At 41.7% G+C, this 15,306-nt stretch overlaps 1 long non-coding RNA gene across 1 annotated transcript; it reads right to left on the bottom strand.

The window, feature by feature from the left end:
• Positions 1-1,562: 1,562 nt before the first annotated feature.
• On the bottom strand, positions 1,563-6,440 carry LOC117871276. Its single transcript, XR_004644194.1, has 3 exons — positions 6,239-6,440; positions 1,866-1,918; positions 1,563-1,779 (listed from the first exon to the last, which is right to left on the bottom strand). It is a non-coding gene; the product is annotated as an uncharacterized LOC117871276 (long non-coding RNA).
• Positions 6,441-15,306: the final 8,866 nt, after the last annotated feature.

Below are 15,306 nucleotides of genomic sequence, written 5' to 3'. Positions count from 1 at the left end.
CCCTCTTTGTATTAGGGACCATAGAACACATAATAGGAGACAGTTGTTGTCCTGGAAAACTGATAGCTTAAAGCTGTGTCTTCTCTAGAGAAAAGAACATATGCTCTTAACATGAGTTTGATAACTTAAGTTAACTAACTCATGATAAAACCCTAGTGAAGACAAGGCTATTTGCAATTTTCACACAAGTTTGTAGATCGACTTTAAAAACCATGGGCAAGCCTGGGGCTTATCTTGACCCACTAATTCATTTGAAAACTACAAACTGCCTTGTCTTTATTAGGACTTTGTCTCAAGTTGGTTAACTCAAGTTAAGAATAAAAGACAAGGCCTAAGTAAGTAGACAAAACAGACAATGGGTAGGAGGAGAAAGTGACTTTTTCAAGGTCACACAATAGGCAGAACCAGAAATAGAAATGAGGTCTCCAGACTCCCACTCTTGAGTCCTATCCACAAGGTCACATAGGTCAAAATTTTGCAGCGTGACATCACATTTTGGGTGTCTCAATTTTTGAGTGTCCAAATAGAATGTTGTTTTTCAGACATGTTGTGCTTATAATTCCACTTAAAGGTTGCTCAGCGCATCTGGAAAACCTTGCCTAATATGTCTCAATTTGGGTATAAAAAACAGAGGAACTGAAAATTAGAGGCCACCTTAGAAGATGTTGACATGTCAATAAACAAAAGTCATTTTGCTTTAAGCACTAAAACTGTCAACTTTTGTTGAGGAACAAGGTGGGTGAAGTAATATCTTTTATTGTACCACCTTCTGTCAGTGAGAGAGGCAAGCTTTTGAGCCACACACAGCTCTTCTGCAGATCTCAAAAGCTCGTCTTTTCACAAACAGAAGTTGGTCCAATGAAAGATATTACCTCACCCACCTTGTCTCTCTAATGTCCTAGGACCAATCCAGCTACAACTACACTGCATACATATTTTGTTAAGGCATTCACAACCTTCACTTAACAGGATGGTAACCCAGCAGTAAGAGTTATTGTGTAAGGAGACTGTTTTAAATTTGGAAACCAATTTATAGGTCTGGATGAGGTTATAATCTCTCTGATACTTGTATATTTAAGAAACATCAAGCTGAACAATCCCTTATCTAACATTTGTGAATGTTTCCATAGTAATCTTAGACACAAAATTAACAATCAGTTTTCTGAATAAATATTTTACATAGTGGCTATACAGAGCAGATACACTGCCACTTGGACAATCGACCAAAAATATCTTTCCAAGACTTTACTAGCTGTATATCATTCTGCTGAAAATAAGGTGGGAAACTGTATCCTATTATTAGATCTTCTCCTTACTATGTGCAGAAATATTATTAGAACTGATATTGGGTTTTTTGCAGCCATTCTATATGTGTACATCATCTTCTTTCCATTTTAAACATATATAACATGTATAGAGTTGTATTTATATCCTCCCTCTTGCAATTTAATATATCTAAAAAATACTCTATTAGGAGGATGTAAAGAACTTGTACAAGTATATGAATCAAGCTGATGTGATTCCCATTTGTAGAAAGGCCCTTTAGGCAAGTTGTACAGGAATCTAGAGAACACCTGCTAAGCAAAGAAATCACATTCTCTTATGCATTATTTTTTATTAATGGGGAAAAAAATAGTCATCCATCGCTTGTTAAGAGTCTCCAGAAAGCAATCCGAGAATCCTCATCCATATTATTCCAGCAACATTTTTTCTACAGAAGTTGCTGTTAAGAGCAGCTTTAAATTAGTTTGTCTTCAATCTTGGGTCTCACTACTGTAACTAGAAGAAAATGAATTGATCACTTAGAAGGAACTCGACTTCAGAAAAGCTCACACAGGTATAATCTGTACAGTGTGCAATCTAACCTAATTTATGGGCTTGATCCTCCCATCTCCTTCATACAGTTTCAACATCCTACCTGTAATAAATAATATGTAAAATCAGAAGGAAATTACAAACGGTGCCTTGCTTAGAAACCTTGAGAGACAACTATGATTAATGGGAACATGCTGTGACACCTAACTGCATCAGAATATTTCCACAAATTAGGCAATATTTTATTGATCCTAAGGTTTTTTGTTATTCTTCTTTGGTACTGGAAAGTGAATTGAACAATTCAGTTCCTAACACAAAGAGATGAAAATAACTATTTATAAAGTTGTTGGAAATTTTAAAGGCAGTAGATGTTTATATTATTTGTCACTTAGCGTTTGCATGAAAACATTCCTATTTGCAGAGATTCCTGCAACATTGGTGTAAGTGTATCCTCACCCTGTTTTGCAGTTTGTTATAAATTACGAAAATTATTTTCCAGGCTGGCAGAGGTGAAAGCTGAAATATCCCTGAATCTATTTATTTTGCTGATTTTCAAGTGATCTGTTGGTTCTTTTTTTTCATGAAGGATGCGAGCACCTTCAATAACTTGTGTGTTCGCATTTGAAAATGTGGCTCAGGTTATAAATATAACTGGTGATGTGTAATAACATGTTTCTGGTTAGATGCATAGGGACAGCTTAGAATGTGAAGGCATCAATTACCCTAGGCAATGTGATGTCTCTGAACTGGGCATTTTCCATATTTATGCTATCAGATTTTTTTTATGACCACTTATTATTGGAGCAATGCGAGTCTTTTTGCTTCTCCAAGGGAAGATTGCATAAGGTCAGGATCCTGTGAGATTCTGATTACCTCCTGCCAAATGTGAGCGCCTCTGTCTCCCATTTCAGTTGATGGGAGTTGAGCATGCTCAGCAATGTGCAGAATCAGACACGTAAGTACTGTGGCAAAAGAGGCACTGTCTGAGAAGTAGCCTCATGACGTCTAACATAATTCAGTTTAACAGAATGTGTGCCAAACAACAAACCAAATCACTGACTTTTCCTGTTGAGTTCTCTCTTCCCATCCTTTTCCTATCTGTCCTTCTTTGGGGGATAGCTTTTCAGGAATGTAGACACTACGGGTACATCTATACTTTCCTCCGGGTCCGGCGGTAAGCAATCGATCTTCTGGGTTTGATTTATCGCGTCTTGTCCCGGATCGATCCCGGAAGTGCTCACCGTCGACGCCGGTACTCCTGCTCGGTTAGAGGAGTACGTGGAGTCGACGGGGAAGCCTGCCTGCCACGTCTGGACCCGTGGTAAGTTCGAACTAAGGTACTTCGACTTTAGCTACGTTATTCACGTAGCTGAAGTTGCGTATCTTAGTTCGAAGTGAGGGGTTAGTGTGGACCAGGCCTACATGTAATAAACCAATGATCTAAAGAACAGGGTCAGGTCTGATCTTAATTTCTACTGATGAAGGCAGTGATTAAAGGGCTATTGTCCATTTAAAAATCACATTCTGTCTGAACATGTTGTACTTAGTACAGCAAATTTTAATACCTAATGACTTGTCTACACCAGAGTATAGTACAGGCACTACAAGTGTAGCTACCTACAGCAGTGAAAGCAGTCTGGGTCCACATTGTAGCTACACAGGTCAGCAAAAGATATCAGCAGTAGTGAAAGGGTCCAGCAGCAGGGACATGATAGAGCCTTTCCCTGCTGCTGGAGCCTTTCTTCACTGCCTCCACCTTGCCAGAGCCTTTCCTTGTTGTCAGAGCCTTTCAATGAAGTGGGGAAAGGCTCTGGCAGCAGGGAAACAGTGGGACACTACACTGCTAAAAAATAGCAGCATAGATGTGGGAGGCACTGCTAAGGTATATATACACTAGGATTCAGGTCTGTAGGACACTCAACTCTATTCAACTAAGCTGTGCCTCACTGTCTACACTGCTATTTATACCCATGCTAGCTGGGCATACCGTGTCTGTGGGCTGGTCCCCACTTAGTCCGGACTTCGGACTAAGGTACGCAAATTCAGCTACGTTAATAACGTAGCTGAATTCGAAGTACCTTAGTCCGAACTTACCGCGGTCCAGACGCGGCCGGAAGTCTCCCCCCGTCGACGCCGCGTACTCCTCTCGGCGAGCTGGAGTACCGGCGCCGACTGTGAGCACTTCCGGGATCGATCCGGGATCGATTTATCGCGTCTTAACCAGACGCAATAAATCGATCCCAGAACATCGATGGCGTGCCGCCGGACCAGCCGGTAAGTGAAGACTAGGCCTGTAAGTCTACATGCTGCCATAGGTATAGATATACTTTAAGATTAATGTAACTGAAATGAAAATGTTCCCATTTATTCCTAATCTGGTTACCTTGTGCATTTTACAATACTGTGTGCATAGTGAGTTTTGCTGCTTCCCCTGTATAGTTAATTAGTTGTGTTTGTATTAGTGTATGCCAAGATCTGGAACCTCTTGAATTTTACAGTGTCAAGAGCCAGTGTGGGTGAGTGCATTGCTTGAAGAGGGTAGAGGGAGGGTGACATGAAGTGAATGGGTTGTAAAAGGAGGTGAAGAGCTTTATATTTCAGTAACTATGGTATTGACAAAGTAAATGTATAGAATCATAGAAATGTATTGCTGGAAGGGACCTAAAGAGGTCATTGAGTCCAGACCCCTGCACTGAGCCAGGAAACCTAAAGCATCCCTTAAAGGTGTTTGTCCAACCTGTTCTTAAAAACCTCTAATGATGGGGATTTTCACAACCTCCTTTGAAAGCCTACTCCAGAGCTTAACTAGCCTTATTGTTAGGTATCTTTTCCTAATACTTAACCTAAATCTCCCTTTCGGTAGATTAAGCCTATTACTTTTGTCATACCTTCAGTGGGCAAGGAGAACAATTGATCACCATCCTTCTTATAGCCGCCTTTAATTTGTCCACATCTTCATAAAGTATGGCACCCAAAATTGGACACAGCACTTCAGAGATCTCACAAGTGCTGAGCAGAGCAGGAAAATTACTTCCTGTCTTACATGCAACACTTCTCTTACTACAACCCAGAATGATGCTAGCTTTTCTGAAAACTGCATCACATTGTTGACACATATTCAATTTGTAATCTACTATAACTCTCAGATTCTTTTCAGCAGTACTACCACCTCGCCACCTATTCCCCATTTTGTAGTTCTGAATTTGATTTTTCTTTCCTAAGTGAAATACTTTGCACTTGTCTCCACTGAATTTCATCTTGTTGATTTCAGACCCATTCTCCAATTGTCTAGGTCATTTTGAATTCTAATCCTGGCCTCCAAAGTGCTTACAACCCCTCTCCTAGCTTGGTGTCATCCACAAATTATAAACATACCGTCCATTCCATTATCTAAGTCATTAATTAAAATATTGAATAGTGCCAGATCCAGGACTGACCCCTGCAAGACCCCACTAGATACACCCTCCCAGTTGTATAGTAAGCCATTGATAACTATTTCTTGAGTATGGTCTTTCAACCAGTTGTGCACCCACCTTATAGTAATTTCATCTGGACCACATTTCCATAGTTTGCTTATGAGAATGTTGTGTGAGACTATGTCAAAAACCTTATGAAAATCAAGATAGATTAGGTCTACTCCTTTCCCCACCCCGATCCACCTCACCAGTAACCCTGTCAAAGAAGGAAATTAGATTGGTTCGACATAATTTGATCTTGACAAATCCACATTGGCTATTCCTATAACCCTATTATCCTTTAGGTGCTTACAACTGATTGTTTCATAATTTGTTGCAGTATCTTTCCAGGTATCAAAGCTAAGGTGATTGGTCTATAATTCTCTGGATCCTCTTTGTTCCCCTTTTTAAAGACAGGTGCTATGTTTGCCTTTCTCCAGTCCTTTGGGACATCACCCATCCTCCATGTGTTCTCAAAGATAACTGCTAACAGTTCCAAGATTGGTGTAGCTAATTCCTTAAGTACTCTTGGATGAATTTAATCAAATCCTGCTGACTTGAATGAATCTAATTTATCTAAATATTCCTTAACCTGTTATTTCCCTATTTTGGCTTGCATTTCTTTCCTCTTGTTAATATTAACTGTGTTGAGTATCTGGTCACTATTAACCTTTTTAGTGAAAACTGAAGCAAAATAGGCATTAAACCCAAACCGCAATGACATACAGTTAAAGCAATACTAAATGGCTGTGTTCTGCATGCGTTGATCAGTCACTTGCAGTTCACTGACAGCAATCCATACTTATAAGATTATATATATATATATAAGATTATATATATTATGAAAGTTTATAATAATTTAAACTCTACATGTCAATTAATATAACACATACATACACAGACACATTTATTAACTCAGACATACACATGTGTACACACCAACCTATAACAATCTATCACAAGCTTACTCTCTCTGGTGGCTTCTTTCCCTTTGCTCTGTCAGGGTCCTTTCTGCTCTGTCCCAGCAGCTCGCACTCCTGCTGCTCACCCTGAAGCTTCTTCTTCTGCTGTTGCTTCTGATTTCTCCTTCTTCTAAATTCTCCTCCTTCTCCTCCTCCTGCCCTTGACTTCTCTTTCTCTAAAGATCTAAAAATCCCTTCTGGTGCACTTCCTTTTATACAGTTTATACATTCTGAGCATGCTCACATTCTGATCATTCTAATTATTCTATTGGCTACTTCTTAATCCTTCTCTTATTCTCCAATCATAACCGTTGGAACATAACTGCTGAGTCACTGTTTACCATTTTTGAATATTATGGTCTGTTTAGTATTATGGTCTGTGACCTTTATCCTATATTTATACTGAGCATGCTTGACTGACCACTTATCTGAGTGACCTTTTTCGGTACTGAGCATGCTCCACTTTTACTTGGATGCATACCGGTACCAATGTTCCACATATACCAAACGGTAAACAATTACCTCATCCCTTCTGTGCACTTATCTACATTTCAATTGTTAGTTTTTTTATCTTAATGTTATGGTCTGCTGTTGCCACCCTTTTTCCTGCCAGTTTAATTTACTTTTTCCCCTATTTTCAGCTAATGGTGGTAAAATGATGCTTTTAGTGCTGTGCTGAAAGGATAGAGTGGAGTTGTCTTAAAATCTTCCATAACACTATCTTTCCTTTGCATTAGAATAGTTTGTAGTTGTGCCTTTAATATATCTCCTTGAGACAATATTAAAGAAACTGCCATCTGTCCTGAACTCCTGGACATGGACGCTTTTCAAAGACGCCATAATAGAGGCCCAACTTAAATGTATACCCGAATTAAAAAACACAGTAAAAGAACTAAAAAAGAGCCACTGTGGCTTAACAACCATGTAAAAGAAGCAGTGAGAGATAAAAAGGCATCTTTTAAAAAGTGGAAGTCAAATCCTAGTGAGGTAAATAGAAAGGAGCATAAACACTGCCAAAGTAAGTGTAAAAACGTAATAAGAAAAGCCAAAGAGGAGTTTGAAGAACGGCTAGCCAAAAACTCAAAAGGTAATAAAATGTTTTTTAAGTACATCAGAAGCAGGAAGCCTGCTAAACAACCAGTGGGGCCCCTGGATGATCGAGATACAAAAGGAGCACTTAAAGACGATAAAGTCATTGTGGAGAAACTAAAAGGATTCTTTGCTTCAGTCTTCACAGCTGAGGATGTTAGGGAGATTCCCAAACCTGAGCCGGCTTTTGTAGATGACAAATCTGAGGAACTGTCACAGATTGAAGTGTCACTAGAGGAGATTTTGGAATTAATTGATAAACTTAACAGTAACAAGTCACCGGCACCAGATGGCATTCACCCAAGAGTTCTGAAAGAACTCAAATGTGAAGTTGCAGAACTATTAACTATAGTTTGTAACCTGTCCTTTAAATCGGCTTCTGTACCTAAGGACTGAAAGATAGCTAATGTAACGCCAATATTTAAAAAAGGCTCTAGAGGTGATCCCGGCAATTACAGACCGGTAAGTCTAACGTCAGTACTGGGCAAATTAGTTGAAACTATAGTAAAGAATAAAATTGTCAGACACATAGAAGAACATAAATTGTTGGGCAAAAGTCAACATGGTTTCTATAAAGGGAAATCGTGTCTTACTAATCTATTAGAGTTCACTGAAGGGGTCAACAAACATGTGGACAAGGGGGATCCAGTGGACATAGTGTACTTAGATTTCCAGAAAGCCTTTGACAAGGTCCCTCACCAAAGGCTCTGTAGTAGTTTTGGGCCGTGGTTCGGCCCTCAGCGGGTAGCTGTGGGGTAGCCCACCACCTCACTACAGTCAGGAAAGAGCCCCGAGCCCCCAATCAGGGTGGGGCAGTACTCACACAGTCAGGCAAATACCCAGGCCCTTAAGCAGGGGCTGGGTCGGAGTTTGTAGCAGCCCAGGCCCTAGGTCAGGGCGGGGCAGCAATCCAATAGTCAAGCAAATACCCAGGCCTTTAAGCAGGGTCTGGGTCAATTTGTGGCCACCCAGGCCCTAGGTCAGGGCGGGGCAGCAAGCAAACAGTTAGTCAGGTACCCAGGCCTTTAAGCAGGGTCTGGATCAATTTGTGGAAGCCCCCAGCTTCTCTAGGCCAGGGAAAAAGGGGGGAGTCTGCCACCCAAGGAGTGGGTGGCAGGGGGGACGCAGGCCCTCCCACTCCACTGCGTCCCAGCCCGGGGCCCTAGCAGTGATGGAAACTTGCTGCTGTCAGTGGGGATCCTGGCCGCAACACACTGACATTGGCTCTGGCAGTGCAGCAGCCAGACTGGGGTCGGCTGCCCCCGGGGCTACTTCCACACTTCCCCTTGTATGGTACCTGGGCCGTCTTGCTGTCATCGGTGCTCTCCACCAGCATTGGCTCCTCTGGGTAGGTGGCGAAGGGCAGGCTTGGCTCGTCCTCGGGGTAACTGGCACGAGGCAGGCTCAGCTCCTCCTCAGGGTAGCTGGCATGGGGCAGGCTTGGCCAGTCCTCCTCGGGGTAGCTGGCACGGGGCAGGCTTGGCCAGTCCTCCTCGGGGTACCTGGCAAGAGGTAGGCTCGACCAGCCCGGTGACTCAGCAGGCCGGTCGCGGCCTGTGGCTGTTTCCCAAGCGGGAGCTCGGCCATGGACATCTGCTCTCTCTGCCGGCCTGGGCTCCACTGAGTTCTGCAGGCGGGCTTTTATACTTCCGGGTCGGGGCCATGACCTCGGAGGGGCGGGCGCCGGACCCGGTGGCTCCGCCCACGTTGGAGTTAAGGGAGGTTCGGCCCTCAGCGGGCCTCGCTACAGCTCTTACATAAATTAAGTTGTCAAGGGATAAAAGGGAAGGTCCTTTCATAGATTGAAAACTGGTTAGAAGACAGGGAACAAAGGGTAGGAATAAATGGTAAATTATCAGAATGGAGAGGGGTAACTAATGGTGTTCCCCAAGGGTCAGTCCTAGGACCAATCCTATTCAACTTATTCATAAATGATCTGGAGAAAGGGGTAAAAAGTGAGGCAGCAAAGTTTGCAGATGATACTAAACTGCTCAAGATAGTTAAGACCAAAGCAGATTGTGAAGAACTTCAGAAAGATCTCACAAAACCAAGTGATTGGGCAACAAAATGGCAAATGAAATTTAATGTGGATAAATGTAAAGTAATGCACATTGGAAAAAATAACCCCCTGACTATACATACAATATGATGGGGGCTACTTTAGCTACAACGAATCAGGAAAAATATCTTGGAGTCATTGTGGATAGTTCTCTGAAGACGTCCATGCAGTGTGCAGCGGCGGTCAAAAAAGCAAACAGGATGTTAGGAATCATTAAAAAGAGGATAGAGAATAAGACAGAGAGTATCTTATTGCCCTAATATAAATCGATGGTATGCTCACATCTTGAATACTGCGTACAGATGTGGTCTCCTCATCTCAAAAAAGATATATTGGCATTAGAAAAGGTTCAGAGAAGGGCAGCTAAAATGATTAGGGGTTTGGAACGGGTTCCATATGAGGAGAGATTAAAGAGGCTAGGACTTTTCAGCTTGGAAAAGAGGAGATTAAGGGGGGATATGATAGAGGTATATAAAATCATGAGTGATGTGGAGAAAGTGAATAAGGAAAAGTTATTTACTTGTTCCCATAGTACAAGAACTAGGGACCACCAAATGAAATTATTGGGCAGCAGGATTAAAACAAATAAAAGGAAGTTCTTCTTCACACAGTGCACAGTCAGCTTGTGGAACTCCTTGCCTGAGGAGGTTGTGAAGGCTAGGACCATAACAGTGTTTAAAAGAGAACTGGATAAATTCATGGAGGTTAAGTTCATTAATGGCTATTAGCCAGCATGGATAAGGAATGGTGTCCCTAGCCTCTGTTTGTCAGAGGGTGGAGATGGATGGCAGGAGAGCGATCACTTGATCATTACCTGTTAGGTTCACTCCCTCTGGGGCAACTGGCATTCAGAGACAGGATACTGGGCTAGATGGACCTTTGGCCTGACCCAGTATGGCCATTCTTATATTCTTATGTTCTTATGTAGTTCTGTAAATTTGTTAAAGTCTGCTTTTTGAAGTCTACTGTCCTTATTCTGCTTCTCTATAGATTCCTTTCTGTTTTCATTTTCACCCAAATTGCCTTCCACCTTCAGATTCACTCACCAGTTCTTCTCTGTTGGTGACAATCAAGTTTAAATGGCTGTCTCCCTGGTTACTTCCTCCACTTTCTGAAATAAAAAGTTGTTCCCAATACATTCCAAGAACTTAAGGCAAAACACAAAATGTCCAATATTACTTTTCCAACAGATGTTTACTGATTACTACTAGGTCTTGTGGTTTGGATATTTCTGTTGCCTGTTCTAGAAATGCCTTATCCACCTCCTCTTACTGATGTGGTGGCCTCTAGTAGACTCCCACTGTGATGTCACCCCTGTTTTTTAGCCCTCTTAGCTTTACCCAGATACTTTCAACTGGTCTGCCCCTCACTTCCTGCTGGATCTCAGAATGTGTGTGTGTGTGAGAGAGAGAGAGTTATTGGGGCATTGCTGAAAGAAGGTAGATTTAAAGGTTGCATGGGCATCCTTATCAGTGCATTTCTTGATTTTCAGAAGTTTGGTTTTTTTTCTCAATTCACTGTTCTGTAAGGGGATGACATACTGCCAAGCAATCTTAACTCTGCATTAACATAGGTTTTTTTTCGCCATTGTATAAATATTATGAGTATCAATACAGACTTCCAGAATTTTGGAGAAGCATGAATGCTAAAGTTATTGTTATACTGTGATATTGAATGCTGAAAAGCACATACACTCCAGTATTTATTTTTCTTTCCACACTGAGTAAATTAGAATCTGTAATACCTGCATTATCCAAACCATCTGCTTCACTGCATAAAAAATGAGTAGGTGGAAGAAACTCATGAGCCTTCTCCTCATTCTTGTTGCTAGAGAAACCAGTCTTTAAAAGTGTTTCTATAATCTGCAAAGGAACCTGTCATGCTCCCTTTCCACTGCAAATGAAGTAAAATGTGCTCTATTTTGATGTTGGTTTAGTGGTTAGCATGGAGGATTTGGGAGTCAAAATGCACTGTTCTTTTTCCAGCTTTGCCACTGACGGACCTTGGGCAGCTCAATTAGGGTTCCTGTGAGTCTGAGCCATGCTAGAGAGTTGGGGGGAGGAAGAGCTGCACAATTTGAGAAGCAATGTCAGCAGTATAACGTCTCCTGAACACAGAGCAAGGCAACACAGGGCACAGCAGATCCTGATTTAACTTCCATGCCACTCTCAGCCCTGGAGCTGGTCAGTGATGCAGGCTGTGCTAGCTGGTCCAGCTCTCTTACAGTCCCTGGGCTAAAGCGAGGATTATGCCTGCAGTCCTGCATAAGTGTGCTAGAGGTAAAGGACTTCCTTTCCCTTCTCCTCGGGCTAGCATATTTATGGAGACAGACAGGAAAAACTGAGCCCTTATCCCTCTTTAACTGTTTCCACATCTGTAAAATAGAGTTAATAGAACTTATATTATAGTGGTTTGTTGAGAATTAATTTGTGTTCTCAAAGTGTTTTGAGCGCTTTATGTAAAAGGCTACTCTACAATGCCAAAGTTGTAATATAACTTGTATTATTCCCTGGAGAGTTTCCTTTCCAACTCCCCTATTCATTTACAATGGCATTATATCCGATTCCAGAATGGTCTAAGACTATTCAGGCTCACATTCCAGGTATTCACTTCTGCCACCAACCTGTGCCCAGTTGGGCTGTTCAAAAAGATGAACCTGTAACGCAGACTAATATTTCCACTTATTTTATTTCATTTTTTTAAAAGAACACTATTCACCTGTTCGGTTTTCCAAGCTTTTGCCACTGCTTCTCCCTCCCCACAACCCCAGCAAAACTTTATTTCAGATTATGAAAACAAACCGAGTGTTTGTCCGAGTGGCACAGCTGTCAGGTGTACCATCAAGGGAAAAGGATACCAAATGTAGAGCTGGTGAGGAACTCAAACGATTTTCACTAGAAAATGCCCTTTTGGCAAAAATGAAATTTTCCACAGAAAAATTGCTCTTTTGCCAAAAAAAGAAAAATGTATATTTTCCATTGGGGGAATCAAAATGATGGCTGCCCACCTGGAAGACTCTTGTCAATTTCACTTTCTCCCAGCTCAGCCTCCCTGCCACCTCCACAGGCCACAGCTGATTACTCCAGATCTTTGCCTTTCCAGCTCTGTCTTCTTACCAGTTCTGGCTGCTGGAGAGGAAGAGAGCTAGGGTGTTCAGCCTCCCCACCTCCCTCCACAGCCTGGCTGCCAGAGATGCAGGGGCCCAAGGCAAGGCAGAGAGGCTGAGAAAGCAAAATTGGCAAGTCGCCCAGGTAGGCAGCCAGAAAGCTGCAAAATTCCATTTTGGTTTTCCCCATATGGAATTTTTCTGGAAATTCCTTCCAGTGAAAAATGCACACACCAAAAAAAAAAAAAAAAAAAATCAGGGAGGGATTTCTATTTTCCAACCAACATTAACCAAAAGCATTTCAGGTGAATTGGACCCCTCATTTTGTTTCATCTTCACGTAATTCCCTATTAATTTTCCCCCAGGAATATCTATACAACTGGAAGTCTTCGTTTCTAGTTTCATGACTGCACTGATGTACATAATTATTTAATCATGGCAAATCCAAAAGGAAGTTGCACTAGTCAGAAAATCTGATTTCAACCAAACGTACAACAGTTTCTTTCAGCTATTGCAAGACCATGTGGGAAAGAGTTTCATGCTTAAGTTTGTTATGTGTTTTGATAGGCAGGGATAGAATCTTTGTCACATTAACCTCACAGTCTGTATCAGTGTCATCCTGTACAGAAGTGGTGTTAGGCAAAACAGGTCTTGATAATATAATTGCTATAAACATTAGTTCCTCTCCAAGCCAACAATTCAGGGTTTATTACTGCAGTCTCTGAAGTCTCTTTATAACCTCCAAAAAAAACAGGAGTACTTGTGACACCTTAGAGACTAACAAATTTATTAGAGCATAAGCTTTCGTGGGCTACAGCCCACTTCTTCGGATGCATATAGAATGGAACATATATTGAGGAGATATATATACACACATACAAAGAGCATATACATGCATATATATACACACATACAGAGAGCATATACATGTATATATATACACATGCTCTCTGTATGTGTGTATATATATCTCCTCAATATATGTTTCATTCTATATGCATCCGAAGAAGTGGGCTGTAGCCCATGAAAGCTTATGCTCTAATAAATTTGTTAGTCTCTAAGGTGCCACAAGTACTCCTGTTCTTTTTGTGGATACAGACTAACACAGCTGCTACTCTGAAACCTTTATAACCTCCGTGACCCTAGTGAAACCCTCTATGGTAGCCTATGATCTGTTTCCACTTCAGTTCTTTCTTGGCCATAAATATATTGGCAGAATCTATCAACCAGACAATCACAAATAATTCTTTTTCACTCTTGCCGTGGTTCCATCATGACCTTGTTAATATTTTTTTAAGCATATGCTAGTGGGTTGGTGTGCTACTGTAACTTATTTTTTCTTTTTTTGCTGGTAAAACAGAAGGTTTATTAGTCGACAGGAACACAGCGTAGAACAGAACTTGTTAGCACAGAAATCAGTGACTTTCAGCCTGCTTATAGACCATTTGTACTTGTACTCACGGCTGTTTACAAATTCCTGGAAACTTGCTTTTCCAGTTTACCCCAATACCAAGAAGCATTTTTAATAGTATTCTTCTCCGTGACAGAGTTAGAATAAATGTATGAAGATATGATCGTGAAAATTTGAAGTTCTCTAGTCTCCTGTAACGTTGCCATCTCAAAAAGTCACATGGGAAGGGCCTTTCTCCACAGTATCTTTGCCAAGAAAATCCTCCCCTAGTGGGAACTGGGGCCTTTATGGCTTCTTTACACCACTCTGGATTTATTATCGGGCTTGGTGAAGAAGACTCTGAGGCAAAGCAAAAGAAACCATATAAGAAAAAACACAAAAAGCAGAAAAAAGAGGCAGCTGAGTATGTTGACGGAATGCAGAGGAAAAAAGAAGAAACATTCAAGTCTGACTCCCCTTCACAAGCCCTGGTATGGGCAAGGGAGCCATATTGGGTGGAGCCATAGTATACAGCAATGTGCAGATTCAGGGCAGTTCTGTGGCCTATAAGGCAGCCCAGGGTGGCTGCTGTAACTTAGGCAGTTCCCAAGACTGTCTAAATTATGCCAGGGTCTCTCCAGACCCAAGAGCAGCACTGGATTGGGAGGGCATAACTGTGCCTTAAAACTAACATAGCCCTTCTCCTACCTGGGCTGTGAATTCTGTGCTGCACGTCTTAGAGGCAGAGCACAGAATCTCACCCCTTCCTTATAGCTGACAAAGGAGTCTTCCTTTAGGTCAGCTTTTCGCTATGATTTATTCAGTTTTATTTCTTGTGTTCCCTGTACATTTTTGCATATCCCTTCATTCTGTGCGTCGTCACTTGCTATCCATATTTGCAGGTATTCCGCAATGATTTCTACTCCCTCTAAATCATCAGAAGTAATCTGAGTCATAATCTGTAATAAGTCATTCCTGAGTTATCGCTGAACCTGAGCCTACTTAAGCCCGAAGAGTCATCCATGAGCCAAAGAGTGTGATGCATCATCAGAGGCAATTACCTGCAGGACTTGTGATAGACCCCACACCATGCAACCAGGGTTCAGCCAATCCACAGGTGATCCCAAAGCAAATATATAAGCACCTAAGGGAAACAGTCTCTCCAGTCTGCTCAATGTCACTACGTGGCTGGGAACACTTCTGTTACCTAGTAGTTCTGACAGATTGCTTATGCTCCCTTCCATGCTAGCTAGCCCCTGCTCCAGCCTGCATCTGCTCCTGCCTCATCCAGACACCCAGCAATTCTGACATAATCTGATCTATTTCTGGTGATGATGCAATGCCAAATGCCAGTTTTTAAGCATATAACTTCCATATAAGGTGGTAAACGTATACAAAACAGCACTTTCACAGTTCACTGGCACTTGCTA

This window comes from Trachemys scripta, chromosome 1 (assembly GCF_013100865.1).
Source record: "Trachemys scripta elegans isolate TJP31775 chromosome 1, CAS_Tse_1.0, whole genome shotgun sequence".
NCBI lineage: Eukaryota > Metazoa > Chordata > Testudines > Emydidae > Trachemys > Trachemys scripta.
Note: the sequence above shows the minus strand (reverse complement) of the source record. Positions and strands in the feature narration are given on the sequence as shown.